The following is a 17008-nucleotide window of genomic DNA, read 5'->3' on the forward strand; positions in this document are numbered from 1 at the left end:
GAAAGAGATAAAACGAAGGAAAAAAAAATAACAGAAAAAAAAAATTATCAAAAAAAAAAAGAATTGAGGGCATAATGGATATTTTGGTGTCAAAAATTGACGTTGTGTACTGATAGTGGGTCGAGTTTCAGATTTCGTGTACCAAAATGTTTGGTTTGAAACTTTGTGTATAAGAATTATTAGTGGTCTTTATTTGGTGTACTGTTTGCGAAATTTACCCTAATTTTTATGATTGCAATGTCATTAAAAATAAATAAATAAATAAAACTTTCTCCTATGCATCTACAAACTTTGTTATGTTTTTATCTATCATTAATCAATATGAAATGCAATATTTTTGCAGTATTGGTTCCTTGCTTAGTTTATGTGCACAGTTTGTTTTCCCAAAGAAAATACAATCACCTGATTGACAAATAAAATAAATGAATAGTAGATAATTCTTTTGGGTACCTATTATTACTATGTTGTTGATCTCTGTGTACTTCTGAAACCATCCTGACTTCATTGGATTACCATTCATTTTCAATTTCATGTGTAAACATGGAAGTTTTTGCTGCTTCTGTTAGCCAAGTTGCATGAGACCTTGGATTCCTTTATTCAGTATTTGTGACCTTTGGATTTTGCAGAACTCTCAAGTCAACCAAGTACTAAGCTAAAATTTTCAGGTAGTGACAGTCAGAGAAATTCAAGGAGGTGAATGATACTTTCAATCATGTGAGCATGTTGGGAGTGGACCAACTCGATGCTATTCTTCTCATCAAAATTGGATTGATACAAGATGAAGCTGGATATGGCTAATGTTTAAAATCACCACAGGAAATTCAGTATATACTGTTATTACGCTCGGAAGTTTATTTAACTTTTCAAACATAGTTGTTTAAGTGGATTTAGATATACGGGAAGAGAGCAGAGCATCAAGTAATTTACTCTTCTAAACTTCTAACTTGACTACTGTTGATATTAAAGTGTGAAAAAGTGAAGAAGAATACTCAGCCTGTATTCCTTTTTTATTTATTTTGGTTTCGTTTCTTTTCAATTTTGTTTTGAATTGGTTTCGCTATTTGGATCCTCACTGTTTTGAAACTGTGAACTTCATTTGATTTTTGTTGTTTGTTCAATTAGAAATAAAGCAATTGATAATTGTTAAATGACTAAAAAGTAGTTACACTAACCGCAGCAAAGCGCGGGATCAGTAACTAGTGTCATCAATATCTCACACTGAATTATTTGATTTATTGTGCATATCTCTTACCCTTCCAGTGATTACTATATATGCAGCTTTAGTTTGAGTTTTTCTTTCCACAGAAAAACCTATGAGCTTCATTTCAGCTTGGGAAAAACCGTTGCCGTAGAAACCTCATGTTTACCATTGTCACTGACTCATACTTTCTCCGCCCGGATTTCTCATGCAGACTCCATTGAAACTAGTACCTTATCCTTGACGCAAAACTGATAATTACTTATTTCATGTCTATAGTAAATTAGCAAGTCATGCACACTTTTAACTTATTAATATGATTGTGCATACCCCACAAGATCACCTAGATTTTAGGGGCATACAAGCATGAGTCTCAAGAAATAAGTAGCCAAGATGTACTATGCTTCCTATTCACCAAGGTATGATCAACATTGATATTGAAACTAATTGTAATATGGTTATCACTGCTCTTAACGGAGATACGGAAGATCTTTCTGAAGTGGGCTGTATTGTGGAGGATTGCAAGTCCTACTTGAGTGTTATTCCTTCTGCTAAGGTACAGTTTATATATCGTGAAGCGAATGGTGTTGCACATAGATTGACACATCTCGCTAGTTTTTCTTACTTAGACGAGTATTGGTTAGAGGATGCTCCTATTATTATTATTCAGGATGCACTTTATAAGGATTCTTGTAGTACTACTCGAGGTGAAAGTTATATGTCTCCCTTGTTGTACAATTTTTCTCCTGCTATTAATAATATTCGGCCGTGGGGCTAAGACTCCCATTTAGGCTGGATTCCAAACCCCTTTCAAAAAAACAAAAAAGTAGCTGAGATGAGAGGAAGCAATTGAAACGTGAAAACAAACAATAAGGAGGAGACTGAACAACTCAAGAACTTTATATAGAGTCTAGTGAATAATAGCCAATTAGACCAGTGCTATTAAAATCCTCATGTAATTGTTCACTTTTAACAATGATTTTTTTTATTCGGCATTTAGGAGTTTAAAGTCCACAATTATTTATCTCAATTTTGAGGGTGTCACTTTGTCAACAAACAATTTTTGTTGGTGTTCTAAACTTCTAATAATGTTGTGTTTGTTGAATGCTTTAGGAATTACTTTCAAAAAATAATTAAGAAATGATAAACTCCCAGTTTTGGGGATCAACGCATTTTTAGTAGACTCTATCTTTAGCTATTTAGAAGAGTATGTTTAGCTTTTAGCAATTCCACCCGTCTCCTAAGAGTATCTTTAGCATACTCTTTATCTTAGCTTATTACCTATTTTGGAAGGCATGTTAGCATTTTATCCATTTTAGCAACTGTACCAGACTCCTAATTGACTCTCTATTTTAAGTTTTAGATATCTCGCTTCTAAATATAGAGAGGAAGACGAGGATCTCTATTATTTTTGTAAATTTAGAACATTCTTTTTAAGGTTTTTTTTTAATTTGAGGTTAAAAGTCAATCTCATTCAGCAAGCAGTACAATAATGACTTGCCCAGAGGGCCGTCAATAGAAGCCATTACATAGAGCACACACCCCTCACACGAGCATACTACTTAGCATACCCCTAGCACACTCACCTTTTTAGATTAAGCGCAAAAACAATAAACTAAATAATCCCGAAATCAATAAACTACCTAAGAGGCTACTTTTTTTCTGTCGATCTTCCCCACTCAAAAAAAGAACACAAGAATCCCATCAGTCCTTTCGTAAAAAAGGATGATATCCCAAACCTAAAATAAAAAATACAAACTTAAAAAAATATATTTAGATTATTTTTTCTTCATTCAAAAAATAATATAAATTCAACACTAACTAAAATAAGGAGAATTGATGCATTCATATTATAAAAGTCACTAGCCAAAATAAGTTTTTAGCTACTTAGGCTAAAATTTAATTCAAAAATAGCTAGCATTGCTAAAGATGCTCTAGGTCGCTTTCTATTTTAGTTTTTAGCTATATGGCTCCCAAGTATAGAGAGCGACATAAAACTCTCTATTCTTAAATTTTGTTAATTTAAAAGATTCATTCTTAATTATTTGTTTTTTTTTTTTATAATTCAAGAGCCAGTACCGCTGCTCTCAAGTCATGACCATTAATGAAATCGCAGAATTCAAGGGGGCGGCATTGTGCCTAAACCCTACATCACAATATGCTTCCGAACATTCCAAAATAATAACATGAGTCTCTACATGACCTATGTATTCTAATAAGCACTAACTAGCAAAGAGTGCATCATTGGTTACTTCATTTTCTTTACAATTATGGTGACATACCAGAAAGGCACCGCTCACGCATGCAAAACCATAAATCCAGATTACACAATGGAGTATTCTTTGCTTGTTTTGTTTAATTTTTAAATGCACAAAACTTGTTTGTATCATTTGAAAAATGATATAAATTCTAAAGTAGTTAAAATATAGTGAACTGATTCAAAGTATTTTACAAGTGACTAGCAAAAATAACTTTTTAGTTATTTTAGCTAAAATTTGATTGAAATATATTGTTAAAGATGCTATAAGGTACTCTCCCATACTTTCTGATGTAGAACGGATAGCAGTCCGATTTGAAGAACAGTTGGATCGTGCAAAAGAGGGAAAGTTACTATTGCAACTTTCGCATTCGGTGTCCGGTTTGATCGTGCCATAGCTTTCCGGAAAGGGAATCGCGTCAGGAGCAAGACTCGTCGCTATACCATAACGTGTGGGCTTTTTTGGGCTTTCAGGGTCGTTTAGGGCCACAAAACTGCATTTTACTGTTTTTCAGAATTTTCGATTTCCTAGTTTGTTTTGTTTTTACCCGTGGGTTTTAGGGTTTCATTGTTAGTCACCCTAGGGTTTCTTTTCTCATATATATGCAACCTTAAACGGCTGCAGAAGTATCTTTTATCATATTATCAATTAAATTGAGATTTATCTCTTTTATCTCTGGTAGACTCCAAAAAATTTGTTCTAGGTTTATTGCTTGTAAACCTTAGGTGATCTTTCCGACTGCGTCAGGTGGTATCAGAGCAGGTCTTCCCTGTCTCTCCTATTTACCTTGGTAGGAATGGGTGAAGTTACGAAAGCAGATCTTGATGCTCTTACCGCAGCGTTTACCGCTGCCATCAACACCATGAACAATCAGATTGGAGAAATTCATGGATTGGTGGGAGAACGAAACAATGGCAACAACAACAACAACAATTGGAATATAGGTAGGGAAGGAGGCCAGCGAGCTAGGGCTCTGCGTGGTGAAGTTGTTGTTAATAATTCAGAAAATGAGTCTGAAGAAGAAATTGTGCAACCTGAACAACATGGACAAGCTGAACAGGATTACAAAGTCAAGGCTGAAATTCCTTTCTTTTTGGGCAACTTGGGTGTGGAAGATTATTTGGATTGGCAACTTTAGGTGGACAGATTCTTTGAGATTATGGAGGTGCCTGAACACAAGTAGGTTAAGCATGTTGCCTGGAGATTGAAGTGCATTGTTGCAGTTTGGTGGGATAAGTTGCAGAGTACTCGAAAGAAGCAGAGGAAGCAGGGCATTAAAACATGGCGAAGAATAAAACAGCTGATGATGGAGAGATTCTTGCCAGATGATTAAGAGCAGATTCTATACAAGTTGTATATTGAATGTGTCCAGGGAACTAGGACAGTAGCTGAGTACACCACTGAGTTCTTACGTTATTCATAGCGTAATGAACTAGGAGAAACTGAGAAGGTGGCTTGCTATATCAGTGGGCTGAAGCCTTTCATTCAGAAGAAAATTGGGTTACAAACTGTGTGGACTGTGGCAGAAGCTTCAAATCTAGCATTGAAGGCAGAATTGTTAGAGAAGCCTTCACGAGTGTTTCTACTGAAGAATACGGTAACCAAGAAGCATGATGGGGAGAGAGAGAGATGACACTGCATGTATAGTGGTTCACCTTGCTCTTGAGGCAAGACTACGTCCACTTAGATATTTTACTATGAGTGAGGTCAAGTGACCTTTGTAGTGATACAAGTGTGGGGATCATGGATCCATCCCTTCTAAGAAGGGGAGGACTTCCTCTTATAGCTAAAGGAAGTCCCCATCTAGTTTACATTTCTGATGTGGGACATAATACACATATTGCTTCTCTTGAAGCCTTTTGGAGAGCATGGGAGAGTAGCCTCCCAACTAGATACCGGCCGACCTCCACCATGGCAACGTAGCTCAGGTGTCGGTATACCGGATGCATGCCATAGGCGGGGCTAACTATGCCGCGGGGCCCACCTATGAGGTCTTTGATTATGCTTGGCGGTATGTAATATAGGCGGTATGTACAAGTCCCCCAAGTCCCCGAGTAAGAGGCGCTTCTTGGTTGGGGAGTTTAAGTATGATGCCGCCAAGTATGAGTGATGACCTTGTTGAACGCCATACCCATACTAGTCCCCCAACTCCGTAAGTAAGAAGGGACTCTACGGGTATGTTGGTGCCCCGGGGCCCTCATGAAGCTAGTACCTGTAAATAAGATGAGAGTGCACAAAAAAGCATATTGATTGCGCTAGGGCAATCGAAGTGACATTTGAGTCAAATGCATCAAGGTGCATGAACGTTTATGAGATGCATGATGCAAAGATGTGTGATGAACACGGTAAGACATAATGATGTGTGATGAAAACGGTAAGACATAATGATATGTGTGATGAACACGGTAAGACATAATGATATGTAAATGTTGTATGCACGTGATGCATATGTGTTAGGATCGGGAGTGTTGTTACTCGCCGAGTCCCCCAAGTCACGCAGTTAGTAAAACGGGAATTCGGACTTAGATTATGTTCGACGATGCCGGTGAGACTAAGAATGAAGCTCCGGTATCGAAGTAACCATTGACAATACTAGCGAGACTATGGCGTGACCATGATAGTTCCCGAAGGATAGGTTAGAGGAAGGAACGCTAACTTACTTAACCCGAACGTATAAGCCATAACCCGATTGTTTGGCTTATGTGTAACGGGAACGTAAGAGTTGAGCTCGCTCATGTTGAGCGGGCGTGAGTTTTGTCCTATGGTCTTATTAATGGGATGTAAAAGAAATTTAATTGTTGCGATCAACAATAGGTGAAAAATTTCAATATTTCCATTTAATAGACCATAGCACGAAAAGTATGAGCGTGAAGCCCGATGATAGTCCCGGTCGGGTACTATCTCCACTTGTGATTAGTGGTATGAATAAGTCCCCAAGTGTACAGAACGCTCGGGAGGTGAGATGACTCAGAAGCAAGGGATTGGACCTTGGCTTACCCCGCCTCCGGTACCAAGTGGGGTTTTCTGAGGGCTTGAGCCTATGGTACCCGATGGGGTAGAATGAGGATTTGAGTCTCTGATACCCGGAAGGGTAGGTTGAGGACTTGAGTCTCTGATACCAGGAAGGGTAGATTGAGGACTTGAGCCTCTGATATCCGGAAGGGTAGATTGAGGACTTTGAGCCTCTGATACCCGGAAGGGTAGATTGAGGACTTTGAGCCTCTGATACTCGGAAGGGTAGAATGAGGATTTGAGCCTCTGATACCTGGAAGGGTAGATTGAGGAGTTGAGCCTCTGATACCCGGAAGGATAGCTTGAGGACTTGAGCCTCTGATACCCGGAAGGATAGCTTGAGGACTTGAGCGTCTGATACCCGGAAGGGTAGGTTGAGGACTTGAGCCTCTGATACCCGGAAGGGTAGGTTGAGGACTTGAGCCTCTGATACCCGGAAGGGTAGGTTGAGGACTTTGAGCCTCTGATACCCGGAAGGGTAGAATGAGGATTTGATGCCTCTCGTACCCGATGGGGTAGCATGAGGACTTGATGCCTCTCGTACCCGATGGGGTAGCATGAGGGCTTGATGCCTCTAGTACCCGATAGGGTAGCCTGAGGACTTGATGCCTCTCGTACCCGATGGGGTAGCATGAGGGCTTGATGCCTCTGATACCCGGAAGGGTAGAATGAGGGCTTGGACAGCGTGGCCCGGTGGGGTCACGTGAGGACTTGAGCCTCCTTAACCCAATGGGGTTGAATGAGGGCCTGTAGGCCTCTTTTACCCGGTGGCGTGGCCCCGGGTAGAATCAGAGATTGAGCCTTGTAACCCCGTTGGGCTATCCGGTGGCTCTGGGCCCCGGTACCCGGTGACTTGATACACATTTACACAAGCGTACGTATCATTGTCAAGATAGGGAAGTATAATGCCCAAAGTTTATCGTACCACGGGGATTAGTGGCTAACCCACAATCGTTGGGTAATCGGAAATAAAGACACTTAGCAAACAAAGAAAAGAAAAAGAAAATAAATAAAAATGCTAATCTAAGGCACCAAGCCCTAGCAATGCTCGGTTTTGGTTTTCACCAAAGCCTAATCAAAACTAAGAATCTAGTGATGGATATGCACAAATGAGTGGAAAAGTTTAATGCTTGAGGGTTGATTTTAGATTAACAAAAAGATAATGAATGTAAAGCAATTAATAAAAATGCAAAGAAATTAATAAAAGTGTAACCAAATAAATGGGAATGTCGGGTGCTAGGGAGGTTCCTTCACCAAATCTCATGTGTCGGAAGCTAATCTAATGTAGATGCATATTTCCTATTTTGGCGGTAGTCGTATCCAAGGCGGTTCAAGGCTCAAGGACCGAAATTCCCTTTCATGGTATTCCTACTCCGGTTCAAGGGCCGTAGGGACTCACTTGGCATGAATTAGAGCCGGTTCAAGGGTCACTAATTCACATCAAGAGGCGTAGAGATCGAGGAATTAGACCACTAAGCGACCCACCGGCGCAATCACGCAACGGGTGTAAATCACCATGCTTATATACAATTCTAGGCTCAAGTTATTTTCCGGAAAGTTGAGATCTAGATGGAGTGGACCTTTTGAGGTAGTTGAAGTTTTCCCTCATGGTGCAATCACAATCAAGAATCTTCATGGGGGGGAGCCCTTCAAGGTAAATGGGCATCGATTGAAACCTTACTTGGACACCACATTTGACACTCAAGAGGAGGAGGTTTGAGGGTGGTAAGGTGTGGCAACCTTATGTTTTACCCCATATTTCCTCAATAAAGCATCAAAAGTCCGGTTAATAAAATGTGTACCACCATCACTAATAATAATCCTAGGAGTCCCGAATCGAGAGAATATATGCTCTTTCAAGAACTTGGTGACTACCTTAGCATCATTCTTCCGTGTGGCCTTGGCTTCAACCCACTTCGAAACATAATCAACCGCGACTATGATATATTCGTTCCCATGAGACTTCGGAAATGGTCCCATAAAGTCTATGCCCCAACAATCAAAAATCTCAACCTCCATAATATTAGTGAGAGGCATTTGGTCCTTGGAGGAAATATTCCCTGTCCTTTGACATCTATCACATTGAAGCACGAAAGAATGACAATCTTTAAACAAAGTAGGCCAAAAGAAACCGGACTAAAGGATCTTGAAAGCTGTCCTCCTCCCACCAAAATGACCTCCACATAAAGATGAGTGACACAATGAAATAATCTCCGAGGCCTCCCATTGAGGAATACAACGTCTAATCACCTGGTCCTTACCCACCTTCCACAAGTACGGGTCATCCCAAATATATGACCGAGCATCTCTAAGAAACTTCTTCCTGGCCTGTGCATCATAGTTATCTGGAATGAAAGTACAATTGCTAGCCCAATAGTTCACAATGTCTACAAACCAAGGCATCTCAGTGTCTACATGAAATAAGTATTCATCGGGAAAATGCTCAGTCAATGGTATATCAGAAGAGTCTCTGCCAAACTCAAGTCTAGATAAATGATCTGCAACAAGGTTCTCTCGACCCGGCTTATCCTTGATCTCTATATCAAACTCCTGGAGTAATAACACCCAACGAATCAAACGGGGCTTGGCATCCTTCTTGCTCAACAAATATCTCAATGCCGCATGATCCGTGTGGACAATCACCTTACTCCCAAGAAGATAACTCCGAAATTTCTCCAATGCAAAAATAATAGCAAGAAGCTCCTTCTCGGTCGTAGTGTAGTGGACTTGAGCATCATTCAAAGTCCGGGAAGCATAATAAATCACATGGAGTGCTCGCTCAATCCTTTGACCCAAAACAGCACCCATAGCAAAATCTGAAGAATCACACATCAACTCAAATGGTCTAGTCCAATCAGGTGCAATCATGGTAGGTGCATGGGTCAACTTCTCCTTAAGTAGCTCAAAAGCCTGTAAACACTCTGAAGTGAACTCAAATGGCACATCCTTGCCTAGCAGGTCACACAATGGCTTGGTGATCTTAGAGAAATCTGGAATAAAGCGTCTATAAAAGCCAGCATGCCCAAGGAAACTCCTAACTCCTTTCACATTCTTCGGTGGTGGTAAACTAGAAATTAACTCAATCTTCGCCTTATCCACCTCAATGCCACGTGATGATACTACATGCCCTAACACAATACCCTCTTCCACCATAAAGTGGCACTTCTCCCAATTGAGGACCAAATTGGTCTCCTCACACCGTTCTAGAACAAGGGTTAAGTGTCGAAGACAATCATCAAAAGAATCACCATGAATCGAGAAATCATCCATAAATATCTCCATAAAGCGCTCAGTCATGTCATGGAACAATGCCATCATACACCTCTGAAAAGTGGCGGGTGCATTACAAAGTCCAAAAGGCATCCTCCTATATGCAAAAGTACCAAATGGGCATGTGAAAGTAGTCTTCTCCTGGTCTTCCTTAGCAATAGCAATCTGATTATACCCTGAATAGTCATCTAAGAAACAATAGTGGCTATGACCTGCTAGTCTCTCCAACATGTGATCAATGAAAGGTAGTGGAAAATGATCCTTCCTTGTCTCTCCATTAAGCTTTCTATAATCAATACAAACCCTCCATCCATTCTGAACTCGCTGTGGCACATCTTCACCCTTTTCATTCTGCACTACTGTAATTCCTCCCTTTTTAGGGACAACTTGAACTGGTGAAACCCATGGCGAATCAGAAATTGGGAAAATGACTCCAACATCTAAAAGCTTAATAATTTCTTTCTTCACTACCTCCATCATGGGAGGATTCAACCTCCTCTGAGCTTCCCGAGTGGGCTTATACCCCTCCTCCAAGTAAATGTGATGCTGACACTTGGATGGACTAATGCCTTTGATATCGGCAATGGTCCAACCAATAGCTCTCTTATGCTCACGTAACACCCTCAAAAGTTTATCTTCTTCAACTTTACTCAACTTCGACGAGATAATAACCGGTAATGTGCTCTCCTCCCCTAGAAATGCATATCTCAAAGTTGAAGGTAAAGTCTTCAACTCCAAATCTGGTGGGGTCTCATATGAAGCAATAAGTGGTGTAGTAGAAGATGGCAAAGGTAAAACTGGTGGAACACGTCTAGGCAAATATGGTGTCAATGCCTCTAAGTGTGTAATAGCCTCAATATGCTCCTTACTCTCAAATTTGCTTCCACCTTGAGCAATACAAGTCTCCATGTAATCCTTTGATGAATGCTCAATAAAGTTCTTCCCAACAATATCATCCATAACATCAATCCGGAAGCACTCATCAAGATGATATAATGGACTCCTCATAGCATCAAAAATCCGAAACCCAATGGTAGTGTCAAATACTGTCATGGTGAGTAAACCCTTCTTAACATCAATCTTGACCCCGGCAGTCGCCATAAATGCTCTACCAAAAATGATAGGTAACTCGTCATCATCATCCTCGTAAGGAGGGTCCATGTCAAGTACAACAAAATCGGTCGGTACATAAATCTCATCTACCTTGACAAGAACATCCTCTACCACTCCACGAGGGTACTTGATACTCCTATCTGCCATCTTAAGCTTGATCTTTAGAGGCTTGATTGATTCCAATGACAAAGTATTGTACACATCATAGGGCATAAGGTTAATGCTAGCCCCCAAGTCTAATAATGCTCGATCAAAGCTTCGTGACCCAATGGTACAAGGAATAGTAAAAGATCCGGGGTCACTAAGCTTAGGAGGCAACCTCCTTTGAAGTACGGCCGACACATGGTCACTCAAGTACACATCCTCATTCTCCACAAACTTCCTCTTATTAGTGCACATGTCTTTCAAGCACTTTGCATAGGCCGGAACTTGCTTGATGGCATCAAGTAATGGGATATTGATGTTAACGGACTTGAATAGCTCAATGAACTCTTGCTTTTGTATCTCCCTCCTCTTCTTTTGATCTTGAGCCCTCTTAACTTGTGGATACGGAAGTTTAGGCTCCGATGGAGTCAAATCAAGAGGTGGAGAAAAAGTGAGACTCCCCCTTGAACCCCTAAGGGTGGTAACCGTCCCACTAGGGTTCTTAGCCCTCAAGGCCTCTCCTAGTGTAGAATGGATCGGTCCACTCCTATCCCTAGAATCCAAAGGTATATGAGAATAGTCTTCCTCCTTATTACTTCCCCCTTGATGTAGATCCCGATGCTCACTAGATGATGAAATAGGTGGTGAACCATTAGAACTCAAATCTGAAGATGTAGTCCGACTAATAGAATGATCCCTAGAGGTGTTTTCGGCCAAGCTAGGATCCGTAGCCTTCACGGCCTCACCTTGCTTAGTAGGGCCGAAACCTTCCTCATCCCTAGAACTCAATCTTGAAGACGAACCATGTGTATCAATAGAAGTAGATGAAGTAGCTTCCGCCTTATTCCTCCCCCTTTGTTGTAGATCCCTAGATGATGATAAAAGAGTAGTGGGGCCAAAATGCACATGCTTAGGCGGTGCGGATAAAGAATTAGATGCTTGAGACTTCAAAGATGTAGAATGAGATAAAGAGGTCTTCCTTCCTTGTACACCTCCGGGAAGTACATTTTCTTCCTCCCCGGCTTCCTTATCCACCCCCTTATTTCTTCCTTTTGTATACAAAGTCACATCACCCACTCCAATTTCCGGGGGTACATTTTCTTCCCCCCGGTTCCCATCCTCCTTTGAAATAAAAGTACGATGCATATGCACATTATCATTAGCAACATGACCAAGAGGTACATTTTCTTCCCCCTTGGCTCCATATGAATGCAACAAATTATCATCATCACTATCAATGCAATTTTCTACTAACACATGATCATCATCATTAGAATATGGAAATGAAGAGTGGGAATCATGTATAGGGGTGGAAACATGTGTATCATAAGAATGTGATGTGGGGTAGATGGGAGCATACATGTCATCATGCACATTCAAAGGGGAGTTAGAAGATTTAGGCATGCATACCTTATTGTCATAAACCCTCCCACTTCGAAGTGTAGTAATAGCCTTAGCTTGCTCATGTCTCGGATTTTGATCCGGTTGTGTAGGTAATGCACCATGTGGACGTGCTCCAAGCTCTTTAGCTAATTGTCCCATTTGGACCTCTAATTTTCCCACACATTGTGCAAGCGAACTTTGACCTTGTGCAAGAATATTAAGAGTTTGATCGGTCTTCGCTTGGCTTTGTGTAAGAGAAGTATGACTTTGGGCTAGAGCGGCCAATATATCATCCATATGAGACTTCTTTGGTTCCGGTTGTGGTGCTTGCCTATTTTGAAATCCGGGAGGAGCATTTTGTGTAGGATTGGCACCTCCAAATGAATGGGAACTTTGACCAAACCCTTGAGTATCATGTGGGGCTCCTCCATAAGCATGTGTAGCACCAAAAGATGGCCCTTGGCCTTGAGAATTGTAAGTAGATGCTTGCTGCCCATAATGATTTTGTCCACCAAATTGTGTGTTTCCATGGCCGTGGGGACTAAAAGATGAAGAATTGGGGCCTTGACTTCCTCCATATGAGTGAGAACCACCTTGGTGTGCATTAGAGGACCCTCCACCATCTCTCCATGAGAAATTTGGGTGGTTACGCCAACCCGGATTATATGTAGTAGAATAAGGATCATTTCTTGGTGGTCTTTGATAAGAATTAATAGCTCTAACTTGCTCCTCAACAAATTCCGAAAATTGTGAAGCCAAGTGACAATCATGAGTAGAATGATGAGGAGACTCACAAATCAAGCAAAGATGTGAAGAAGCAACACTCTTGACATGTGAAGAAGACGAACCACTACCCTTTTGCGCTTGAAGAAGCATCTCAAATTTCTTGTCAATCTTTGCTTCGAGCCTCTCAAGTTTGGAATTCATAACTCCATCATCTTTATCAATATGAGAAACATCATACACACCTCTACCACGAGGCTCCATATCAATTCGGCCTCTAGTACCATATGCTTGTGAATCTCGGCCTCTAGATGTAGTGTGGTCATCTCTACCTCCTCTTCTCCTTTGATGATTATCCCATTGACCGGATTGGGTAGCCACTTCCTCACAAGTATCCCAAGCGGCATTAGGACCTTTCTTAAGAAAATTTCCACCCGATGCATTGTCCAATCTCCTTCTATCATCAATAATCAACCCATTGTAGAAAGATTCACAAAGGAGCCACTTGGTGAGTCCATGATGAGGGCAACCTAACTCAATATCCTTGAAGCGCTCCCATGCATCATAAAAAGTCTCATTATCTTCTTGAAAGAACTTGGTCAAGCTATCCCGCATATAAGTAGTCCGATGATGTGGATAATAAGCATTCAAGAAGACTCTTTGCATATCGGCCCAAGAGAGAATGGATCTTGGCTTGAGCTTATGAAACCATGTGCGTGCTTGATCTTTCAAAGAAAATGGGAATAATCGAAGCTTCAAACCCTCCAAAGTTAATCCTCCCAAGTGCATAGTGGAACATATGGCATCAAACTCAATTATATGATCATAGGGCCTCTCACTAGCCATGCCATGGAAAGTAGGGAGAATAGACAACATGTTAGGCTTGATCTCAAAGTTGGCATTTGTCGGAGGAAGCACAATGCAAGATGGAGCATTTACAATGCTAGGACATGAATAATGGCTCAATGGAATCTCCTCCTCATCTTGTGGTCCTTGACGCTCGTCACCCATATCTACTACTCGAATAGGAGACCTAGAAGGTGCTTGTGAGCGATGTCTTGGTCTCCTAACTCTCCTTGTTGGTCTTCCTCTAGTTAGTCTTTGCAAAACACAACCACTTCTCAAATTGATAGGTAGTAGAGTGTCACTCATATACCTACGAAGGATCAATAAGAAATTGAGTATCTCAATAACAAAAATATAAGCAAGATAAGCACCAATTCAACTCACGCAAAATTAACAAGTAATTAGAGGGGTAACAAGAGAATGAAAAACAACTAGTACTAAATTTGACTAAACTAACCGAAGAAATGAAAAAAATAAAATAAAATAAAATAACAACTAAACAAACAAACAAGAGATAAAGATAAAAATAAAAATAAAAATAAAAGTATGCAAAAAGTGACCCAAAATGCAAATTACCAAGGGATTAAGATCCGAAGACCCTAATCCCCGGCAACGGCGCCATTGACTTGGTTCATAAACTCTTCGCAAGCGTACGAATCGTTGTCAAGTAAGGGAAGTAATTGGACCTTAGTTTATCGTACCTCGGGGATTAGGTGTTGGACCTAACCAAGATAATTGGCCGTAGGATACTAAAAGCACACAAGAAAAATAAAAATTAAAATAAGACTATAAACAATCAAGGCACCAAGCCTTGGCAATGCTCGGCTTAGCTCACACCAAGCCTATTCAAAGCCACTAACTTGTAGCCTCAAGATGGGTATACACAAATGAGTCGATGGATTTAATGTTTGAGAGTGGACTTGAACTTAACAACAAGTAATAAAATGTAGAGCGATTAATAAAAATGCAAGGAAATTAAACTAGAAAAGTGTGAACAATATAATGGGAATGTCGGGTGCTAGGGAGGTTCCTTCACCCAAATCTCATGTATTGGAATCTAATCTAATGTAGATGCAAATTTCCTACTTTGGCGGTAGTCGTATCCAAGGCGGTTCAAGGCTCAAGGACCGAAATTCCCTTTCATGGTATTCCTACTCCGGTTCAAGGGTCGTAGGAACTCACTTGGCATGAATTAGAGCCGGTTCAAGGGTCTCTAATTTACATCAAGAGGCCTAAAGATCGAGGAATTAGACTACTAAGCGACCCACCCGAGCATTCACGCAACGGGTGTGAATTACCATGCTTATAACCCCTCGAATACGAAATTGAAGGTTTCTAGCTTAGGAATTAGAGATGGTCAAGCCTCTAACTCCATCCTAGACATGCTCAAAATACACACCCTAGAGTTGACTAGGCTCCTAGACATGCATTTTAACCCAACAAAAATAGATATAAGCATCCATCATATGAAAATTGCATCATTACATTAAAATAAGCATCTTTTACACAAGATTTGGACTAGGGCACACAACCCTAGCCCCCAACAACAAATCTACTCACTACCCATTATTAAACAAACATCAATATACAAAATTTAAAGAGGAACAAAGTGAAGAGAAGTAGGAGTAACAAGAACAAGCCACAAATTGCTATAAAGCAATTATGGCTAGCCTTGATTTACGGCTCCCCACTTTTACCCAAATTTAATGGTGATGAATTTCTTGATGCTTGGCTTCCCCTTTGAAATTTGTGGAATTGATGAGAAGATGAAATCTTAGTGAGGTAGATCTTGGTGAGGTAGGAAAATCTTGGTGAGGAGGAAAGAAAATCTTGGTGAGGTGAGAATGGATTTTGGTGAGGAGAGATCTTGATGAGGTGGAAATTTGATGAGAAGGAGGAGAGAGAGCAGTTTGGGCTGCTGCCTCTGGTTTGGTGCGGCTGCTGTAGGATGATGAGGAGGGAATGAGATTTTGGGCGTGAGAGAGAAAGAAGAGAGGAAATGGGGTTAATTATATGTGTGGTCGTCTGGTGTGTGTGTGGACGCAAAGGAAGAGTGAAGTGAATAGGTGCCACGTGGCACCACAAGAATTGAGGAGAGAAGGGAGAGGAGCAGCCGTGCATTGCATGAGCAATCATGCCAAAGGATCATGACGTCAGCATGATGTCATATACACATAAATATATATCTTTTTTTTTCTTTTTTCTTTTTTTCTTTTTCTTCTCTCCAATTTTTTTCTTCCTTCTTCTTTTCCGTCTTCTTTCTTCTCTCATCGCCATGTACTTCCACACATACTCTTGGAGGCAATTGAATTCCGCTCCCTTGATGGCATTGACTATGGTTGACCCGCACCGACTATTTCGTCATTTTGTCGGAAACTCCAATTTGCTCCAATCTCGCACTATTTTCTCTCGTTTCCTCAATTTCGCTTATTTTCTACAAAATAAATAAAAATAGATTAGTTACATATTAATTGACATGAGGATTGACTTAATTCTAGTGCTTTAGATATAATTATACGCATATAAATGCGTATAATCACCCGGCGGCATGGCCCCGGGTAGAATGATGGCTTGTGCCTCGTGACCCCGTTGGGGTACGTCGCTCGGGGCGGGGATTTTAAGTGCCGCATGTTACACTTGCCTAGTGTCATATGTATATATGTAGCAATTTAATTGATGAGCAATTAAACTAACGTTTGACACTAATACATAGGCATAATAGATATGATATCGAAATTATCAAATATTGTAGACATGCTTAGATTATAGAAATGGTTATTTGAAGCATGTAAACTATTGCATTAGCACTAATTTTAAAAGTGTAAATGAGAACTTATCTGGAGACGTCCGAGAGTGATGCAAATATTGTAAGAAATACTGTAGTGGCCCCAAATATAGTTTGGAGAGTAGTGTCACATTAGAGTGTGTAAGTGATATATCCGGTTCGAGTGATCGAGACTCCTCAAAATAGAAAATAGATGTTAGCTCCCAAGGTGGGTAGTAAAAATATATATATAATTAGGAGGAGTACCGTAAAGTTTGAGTGCAGCAAGTGTATGAT

The 17008-nt window shown here is 40.5% G+C and overlaps 1 pseudogene; it reads left to right on the forward strand.

Moving 5' to 3' along the window:
- The first annotated feature begins 13612 nt into the window (after positions 1-13612).
- On the forward strand, positions 13613-13725 carry LOC112174978 (annotated as a pseudogene).
- The last annotated feature ends 3283 nt before the right edge of the window (positions 13726-17008 follow it).

This window comes from Rosa chinensis, chromosome 6, assembly GCF_002994745.2.
Source record: "Rosa chinensis cultivar Old Blush chromosome 6, RchiOBHm-V2, whole genome shotgun sequence".
NCBI lineage: Eukaryota > Viridiplantae > Streptophyta > Magnoliopsida > Rosales > Rosaceae > Rosa > Rosa chinensis.